General features: G+C 40.3%; 1 long non-coding RNA gene across 2 annotated transcripts; it reads left to right on the top strand.

The window, feature by feature from the left end:
* The first annotated feature begins 155 nt into the window (after positions 1-155).
* On the top strand, positions 156-3,553 carry LOC147326068 (uncharacterized). Of its 2 annotated transcripts, XR_015130411.1 has the most exons (4): positions 156-207; positions 349-406; positions 1,423-1,517; positions 2,825-3,553. It is a non-coding gene; the product is annotated as an uncharacterized LOC147326068 (long non-coding RNA). The 2 variants fall into 2 exon arrangements; XR_015130410.1 differs by lacking the exon at positions 156-207 and having other exon boundaries at positions 244-406.
* Positions 3,554-8,913: the final 5,360 nt, after the last annotated feature.

Here is an 8,913-nt window from a genome sequence, read left to right on the forward strand (position 1 = left end):
CCCTTCAAAAATATTCACCTGCAAAAAATTCAACTCCAAATATTCACCTGCAAAAATTCAACTGCAAAGGTGACGAACTTGAATGACCCAAGCCAGAGCAATCAGCACTAGATCGAGTCGAGCGGCTCTCAGCCAATTAAATTACGCTGTTTGATCACATGACACCGTTAGCCAGCAGTGTGTCTCCTAAAAGAGAGCTGTTTAAAGGTGAGTGATTAAGTTTTTCTCCTAACTAGAGATCATTACAGAACGCCTAGTCCTTTTCTTTCATTTTATCATCTACTCGAACTAAGTAAAACGCTTGACTAACTCAAAGACAATTTCCACGCCTCCCCTGCCTGTCTGCAGAGGCAGTTTTGAATTTAGGAGCAGCAAGATGGCAGCGGCAAACCCTGGCGGTTCTCCGGTAAGTATATTGTTTTTTTTTTATCTTCAAGTTTGTCTTTTGAAACGTTATATTTATTTAAATCCGTTGCTCACGTATAAAGTACACAGACGGGGTCTTTGCTCAACTCGTCTGAGGCGTGTCTCACTTAGCGCTACATGCTAGCATCCTGCTAACCGAGCTACCCTTTACATGCTGTGCTTTAGAAAATCGGATACTCGGTACAAAACCATACTCCGCAGATATTGATAGATAAACGAACACTGCAAATATAATGTTGGGAACGAGAACGGCCTTTGGTGAAGGGGTAAAATACACCATGAATAAAGCCATAGAGTGAATGGCTGCCATGGTTGCAGAACAGCCTGATTTAATAACAGGAATGGGGAAGAGTGAGGTGAAGTGAACCAAAGCCACAAAACACGGTCAGACAAGGCGGGAAAAGGGCAGTGATCTGTCCGTCACTATGAAGTTGGTGTGTGCTTTGGTGAACAAAAACTCGAGACCGGTAGCAGGAAGATGGGAGACTCGTGTTTCACTGGAATAGTGGTGAATTAAAACATCCCTTGTTGGGGAAATTTAGGTGTAAATGCATCCATACAGGCAAGACAGAGGCAGACCAGACAGTGAAGAAAACAAGGCAAACATTAGTAATATTAAAACGGAAATATAGGATTAATATAACATACAATTGGGGAAAATGTAAGGAACACAATGTAAATGATATTGTAAAGTCATTAAAACGGCATACTCTGATTAAAAGAAACATGTATTTAGGTAGGATAATAATAATAATAATAATAATAATAATAATAATAATAATAATAAAAAAACATGTACAAGATGGGTATGTATACTTGTACCCAGAATTTAACTATAAAGTTGTAGCATGCCAGACGATCTTGATTGAATGTAACTTTGCTCCACACAAGTTTTATGGTAGACATATTCATATTGGTATCTAATAAATGATTAATTCTTAGATTTTATCGAACGTTAATTTATAAATTGTGTCTGTCTTTATGTGTTTGTTTCAGATTATGCAAGATGAAATTATTCAGTCAGCAAGACACTTGCTGCAGTTGCTGACATCATCCAACCGAACTGCTGCTGTGATGAATCAGAATACAAGGTACTTTAGCAAGACTTATGAGTTAATGCTACAGTTAACTAAATAATTGTATGTATGACTGACTGACTACAACGAATATGACTGCACATTTACGCCGACATCATCCTGGTGCAAAGACAAGTGGAAGCAGACAAAAACAACAAGCATGCATGCTACAAACTTTACCCGAGTCATTTACACAGCTGTTAGCACATGATTCTCCTTATGGGGACCTGACATGTTTAATATTGTGGCGAGCTCAGACAAGGAGGAGACGGAGGTATCGTTTGGTCTTGCTTCCCGTGAGCTAGCCAGGGAGCACAGCCGTTTATTGACATCTGCAGAAGAACACTGCCGCTAGCTAACTGCTCAGCGCGGCAGCCGCACAGCAACAACATCAACAACACACAGGGTGCCCTCTGACCCCGGAAGGACACACCGTTGCAGCAAGAGGGCGTCACCCGTCACTATGGCAACATAAACAAAACATAACTGTACAAACAGAACCCCGAACAACCCTGACCCGCTACAATATGCTGCTGAGAATATAGCGCAGAAGAAGCGTATAGTATAGCTTTTATTTTGGAAAGAGCCATTTCTCTGTAATAAACTCTCTTTTCCAAAGATGGGTAATTATGTCATTGGCATCGGTGAGCCACTGTCAATATGTGACATATTGAAATCGCGTTTGAATTTGCGCTTGTTTTTTTGCTTTCACTTTGCAATGACAGCACTGATCTGTGAGTGATGATAATTTGTGCACCAATTCCTCTGACATCGTCTTATCAATCGTTAGCTTACTACACAAACATGACAAGTGAAATCTCCCGCAGCAAGCTTAAACATGTGAGAGGTTGATCGCGCAGAGAATCGCTGAGCTTATGTGAGTCCGTGTGTAAAAGTAGCAGTATATATATTTTAGTTCTGCTGAGCCAAATAAGACAGGTCGGGGTGAAGAAGTGACAGCCAAAGAAAAGCTTACCACAAAACGGAAAAGTTATGACAAATCAGACTATAAGGCAAAAAGAAAGTGCAGCTTTATGGTTTCATGGACAAAAGAATTTCTGTGGCTGCAATATGATGAGCTATATAACCAGCGCTGCACATAAGTGGTCAGCAGGTGCGCATTCGCTGTCAAAATAAAAAACACGCACAAGGGTTAGGGTTAAATTTAAAAACTGTACTTTTGAGTTAAAATATATATTTATAATTTTAATAAATGACAAATTAAAAAGGCATGAACATTTTTTTTGTATCGAAAAAATATCGAACCGTGACACCAAAGTATCGAACTCTCTCTCTCTCTCTCTCTCTCTCTGCTGGTACAGAACCGGGTTCTGCTGGAGGTTTCTTCTTGTTAAAGGGGAGTTTTTCCTCTGCATTGTCACTTCATGCTGCTCAGTGTGAGTAGGGCTGGGCGATATATTGAGTTTTTTAAAAATATCGATATATTTTCATACGAGATATAAGATGTGACAATATCGTTTATATCGATATAGTCTATGTTACGTTATAATTATACTTGTGGAGCCGCAGGTTTGCCTCTCTTTCGTCCACTTTTGTCTCTACGAAACGTTACTCGGCCTCGCCTCTCCTTCACTGAACACAACTCCGCCTCCCCCATAGCTTTACCTGCAGGCAATGACAAGATGAAAGCGGAAAATCTCCGTTAGCGAGTTACCGCGGATCGTCCCGTGCGTGGGGCTGGACGGCGTCAACGTGTTAGCGAGCTAACCACGCTAACGAGCTAACCGCGCTAACGACATGCAGCCCGGAGGAGCTGCACGGCCTAAAATCCTTTCATTTTCTCAAAACTCGACAGTGCGCCTTATGTATTAATTCTGGTTGTGCTTACTGACCGCGAACCGATTTTATGTGGTACACAGCGCTCAGCAATCTGTCAAATGTTTTAATATGACTTTGCTAAGCTACGGAGCTGCACCGCTTGATGGATTGTCGGAGGATTACGGCTACCGGGGAGGAGCCTCGCGGAGTGATACGTACCGTGCTTCAACGTAATATTACCGTACTGTGTGTGTGTGTATAAGGACCACAAATGGCACCTGTTCAGAGACGTGGTGCAGCTGTGAAATCTCTTTGTTATTATGCTCAGCGTCTATTAGTTTACATTTTGACTGCACAATTGTGAGCTTTTTGTTATGCACAAAAACAAGATTGTTTTCTTTTATTTATGGACCATGATTATTTAATAAATGCTGATAATTTATTTTTAAGTAATTTCTTCATGTACATCTACGCTGTATGTAAATAAAAGTGCCCGTGTGACATCTGGGACACAGTGTGACTAAGAACTCTCTTTTTGTTCTTAACTTATGGCTTTAAAAAAAAAAAAAAAAAAAAATCGAGATATATATCTTATCGCCATCCAGCTAAAAAAATATCGAGATATGAATTTTGGGTCATATCGCCCAGCCCTAAGTGTGAGGGATTGAGGTTGAGTCCACATGTCCTGGGAACGACACCATGCAATCTTCTGGGATTCCTTAGTAAACCTGTGAACTGCACTTGTCCTTGGTCTTCACAGCTCACCTTTTTACAGTTTATTGAATCAAAATGCTCCAGTGACATGGATTCTACATTGTAACTGATGTGATGTTTTAATAAAGAAAAGGCAAAAATTGGTTTGTTTCTTTATTCAATTTTTGAACAGTGATAGTCAGTACATATTCAGTAAATGCAAATTATTTACACGGCAGTGCACTACAGGCGTAAATCCAGACCCCTAGATAAAACATGGCATTATAGCAGTGACAACTCCACAGTAGCAGGTGGGATTTTTCTTTTTTGAAGATGGCTCCTTTAACCTGTCACTACAGATGGTCTGTTTATGTTTTGATCAAGAGCCTTTTTTTGGGGCAGCTGAAGAGGAGAAGTCCATCTTATGGCCAACCTCTGGCTGCATCTTGGTCACATTACCCAGCAAAACCCAGTATGCAGGTTCATCTGTAACAGTCCTTGTGCCACAGATCAACACTGTTGCTTCTACATTAAACAGAAGAGCAGTGACGTGGGTGCAGGGTGGCTTCAACCTTCCCTGTGATGCTCACAGTGACCCATGGCGGCAATGCTGGTTCATTCAGTCTTTGAGAGTGCAGTACCTGAAACACACAAAGTTAATTTAAATACAAGAACTATCAGCCAAGGCCGACATAAATGTGTTTAATCTACTTTATCATAAATGTAACAAAGTGTTTAGAAAGTTAGCACATACATGTAATTTTTCATTTCTTTGTGTTCATCTATAGAACACTGCATGTTATAGTGTAAATCTGCCTGTTCTGTCAGAAACCTGCCTGCAGAAAAGGAACCTAAAGTATGTAATGCAAGGATGTCATCACTTTAGAGAGGGAGAAAGCATAAAGTGACAATTATGAATCACTTAATATGATAAGGAGATTCTGCAGGTCATTAATCAATGTATAGAATTAAAATAAAATGTATTTTTAGTGAAACAAGATACAAATATGGAAGCAAGATGTATAATCGCCCAGTTTGGGGAAATTGCAAGGGGCCTCAACTTCTCCATTCCCACAATGTGCAACAAATGGGCACAGCTGATCTTCAACAGTGGAACATCGGCCAGTTACTTCCAACTTTAACACAGCTTGTAGTCTTGGAGAGCAGCTCGCCAAAACTGCATGCACAACTTCTGCTAACAGTGGAAACGGATTAAGAAATCCATGCAAACAGATTCATAAACCGAAAGATTATTTTACAGGATTAATTATCATATCAGCCACTGGCTGATCAAACCCTGAGGGTGTATAGAAGAAGCAGTGGGAATATCCCGTTTAAGTTTAGATAGTATTTGTAAAGATACTGACCATATCCTTTTCTGAAAGTGTGGATATAATGGATGGGGTAAGGTACTGACATGCTACAACTTTATAATTGTTAAATTCTGGGTACAAGTATACATACCCATCTTGTACATGTTGATTATTATTATTATCCTACCTAAATACATGTTTCTTTTAATCAGAGTATGCTGTTTTAATGACTTTACAATATCATTTACATTGTGTTCCTTACATTTTCCCTAATTGTATGTTATATTAATCCTATATTTCCGTTTTAATATTACTAATGTTTGCCTTGTTTTCTTCACTGTCTGGTCTGCCTCTGTCTTGCCTGCCTCTGTCTTGCCTGTATGGATGCATTTACACCTAAATTTCCCCAACAAGGGATGTTTTAATTCACCACTATTCCAGTGAAACACGAGTCTCCCATCTTCCTGCTACCGGTCTCGAGTTTTTGTTCACCAAAGCACACACCAACTTCATAGTGACGGACAGATCACTGCCCTTTTCCCGCCTTGTCTGACCGTGTTTTGTGGCTTTGGTTCACTTCGCCTCACTCTTCCCCATTCCTGTTATTAAATCAGGCCGTTCTGCAACCATGGCAGCCATTCACTCTATGGCTTTATTCATGGTGTATTTTACCCCTTCACCAAAGGCCGTTCTCGTTCCCAACATTATATTTGCAGTGTTCGTTTATCTATCAATATCTGCGGAGTATGGTTTTGTACCGAGTATCCTATTTTCTAAAGCACAGCATGTAAAGGGTAGCTCGGTTAGCAGGATGCTAGCATGTAGCGCTAAGTGAGACACGCCTCAGACGAGTTGAGCAAAGACCCCGTCTGTGTACTTTATACGTGAGCAACGGATTTAAATAAAATTAACGTTTCAAAAGACAAACTTGAAGATAAAAAAAACCAATATACTTACCGGAGAACCGCCAGGGTTTGCCGCTGCCATCTTGCTGCTCCTAAATTCAAAACTGCCTCTGCAGACAGGCAGGGGAGGCGTGGAAATTGTCTTTGAGTTAGTCAAACGTTTTACTTAGTTTGAGTAGATGATAAAATGAAAGAAAAGGACTAGGCGTTCTGTAATAATCTCTAGTTAGGAGAAAAACTTAATCACTCACCTTTAAACAGCTCTCTTTTAGGAGAAACACTGCTGGCTAACGGTGTCATGTGATCAAACAGCGTAATTTAATTGGCTGAGAGCCGCTCGACTCGATCTAGTGCTGATTGCTCTGGCTTGGGTCATTCAAGTTCGTCACCTTTGCAGTTGAATTTTTGCAGGTGCAATTTTTTGCAGGTGAATATTTGATGGTGAATTTTTTGCAGGTGAATATTTGATGGTGAATTTTTTGCAGGTGAATTTTTGCAGGTGAATATTTTTGCAGGGAAATTTGGAGGGTAAAAATTCAGTGTTATAAATTCAATGTCTAAAAATAGTTGAATTCTGATGATACGATATTTCTTCCATAGAACTTGTCCCCCTTAAGTTTAGCAATTTACCGGAAAAAAACAGTAACCTCACAAAGTTATGCGCACAATGGAAGATACAGAATATATTAAATTAGTATCAACAAAAAAGGCCTTTAACTGGTGTAAACTGGTTTTTAAACGAGTCGACAAAAGCGCAAAAGAGAAGGGTATCCTTTGTTTTTTATTGTGTGAAAAGGATATAGTATAAAAATGTGTCATTCCCTTATGTACTTTATGTGTTGTGTACTTTATTTGTGTCCATTTTTATTCACGAGTGAGCCAAAAAAACAAAACAAAACAAAAAAAAAACCCCATTATTTTTAACTCGAAAAAATCAGAGGAACACCAATTAAAATGTTCAGATTTCTCTCTTCTCCCTCTCTGCACCCAAAGCCTGGCAGAGGGCTGCCACTTCGGTCCAGTAGCGGTTTTAGATACGGGCGACGCGGGCGATTGCCCGGGGCGGCATCGTGGTGGGGGGCGGCATCACGGGCATCGGCAAAAAAAAATGCTTGTACTCATGCTGCCCCGACGTAACCCAGCACATATTGGGAATGGTACAGGCACCGATCGGTTTTCTATCGCCCATTTGCTGGGAGTAAGGACGCCCTTCTTTTGCGAGGTGCGCCTGCTGCTTGCGACAGGGAGGAGAGGACGGGGCGGCAGGGGATTCTCTGGTTGGCTGGAGCAGCATCTAATAACCAACTCGCAAAGTAAACAAAATAAAAACAAACCAACAAACACGAAAACACCAGACATAATACAGACTTATCATTTGCACCAATGTTTTTTCGAAATTCTATACACGAAAAGTGGGCGCGAGAGCCCTCGGTGCGCCTGCTTGCTGCTGAAGTCAAAGTAAACTTTATTGTCATCTCCGCTACAGTCCAGCAGTGTTGGTCAAGTTACTTGAAAAAAGTAATCAGTAACTAATTACTGAGGGAGTAGGGTAGGCGTAGGTTTACCCTGGTGCAGGTGTGCCGCAGGGTTAGGGGGGGTTTTTCGCTGTAAAAAGAAGTTTTCTTCCCACACACAACAGACACTAATGTCTTTGTCACTTTTTATGGAATCAAACTCAAAGTAAGGTCAGTACTTCCATGCTTTAAACGCTGCACGCTCATACTCTCTCCCGCACTCGATATATTGTCCGTTGTTGATCTGCACACAGCTGTTGTCACCAACGTCGCACTTGCTTACGTCACTGTCATGAGACATTCTCACAAAAAATCACGGTTTTAGTAACGCAGTAATGCAGCGTTCCTACGGGAAAGCAACGGTAATCTAATTACCGTTTTTGCAATAGTAATCCCTTACTTTACTCGTTACTTGAAAAAAGTAATCGGATTACAGTAACACGTTACAAGTAACGCGTTACTGCCCATCTCTGCAGTCCAGTATATAGAGAGACGAGACGACGAGGCTCCAGTTACAGCAGTGCAAGTGAACAAACAAAATATATAAGAAGAGTAAGAAAATAAATATACACTTTAGGACTCGGGGTAAAGGGATCAATAACAATTTAAAATTTACAGTTTGATGATTTAAAGTCTCACACACAAGCTGTCGAAAGGGGAGGGGGGGCTGCTGCTTCCAAATAGAGCACAATTAATTTATAATGTTGTAAATCCAAGCCCATTATGGATTCATGATTTGAATCCTGGGTTGTGTGAAATCTCAGAAATGCACCCAAAGTGAATCTGTGAACTAAGGTGTAGGTCTTTTAGGTTATGTTGTGGTGATCCTCGAGTTGGGGGATTTGTGTTCATACTGGACTGCAAAATTAAAACCAATTGAAGATGGACAAGAAAAGTTCAAAGCCATCAGGTCCTCAGTTTAGAAAAAAGAGAAAAGAAGAGGAGGAGAAACGAGCAAAAGATACAGGTAAGCAGATGTGTCACTGGATAATGGCAGGTCATCCTGAAACAATCAGAATACTTTATTAATCCCTAAGGAAATAATGTGAGTAACAGTTGCTTCAAGAAAAAATGGTAAAAATAGCATCAGTAACAGACTAAACTCCAAACAATACATTATGTTACAGATTTTAATATTAATTAGTCATTGTCAATTTGTCCTGTTCTCATTGTATGACAAATTGTGATGGCTGTTTGGTAGCCGTTT

The sequence above is a fragment of the Aulonocara sp. 'chitande type north' Nkhata Bay genome, linkage group LG7 (genome assembly GCF_057382095.1).
Source record: "Aulonocara sp. 'chitande type north' Nkhata Bay isolate Kocher_YH1m ecotype deep benthic linkage group LG7, A_spYH_male_GT1.1, whole genome shotgun sequence".
Taxonomy (NCBI): domain Eukaryota; kingdom Metazoa; phylum Chordata; class Actinopteri; order Cichliformes; family Cichlidae; genus Aulonocara; species Aulonocara sp. 'chitande type north' Nkhata Bay.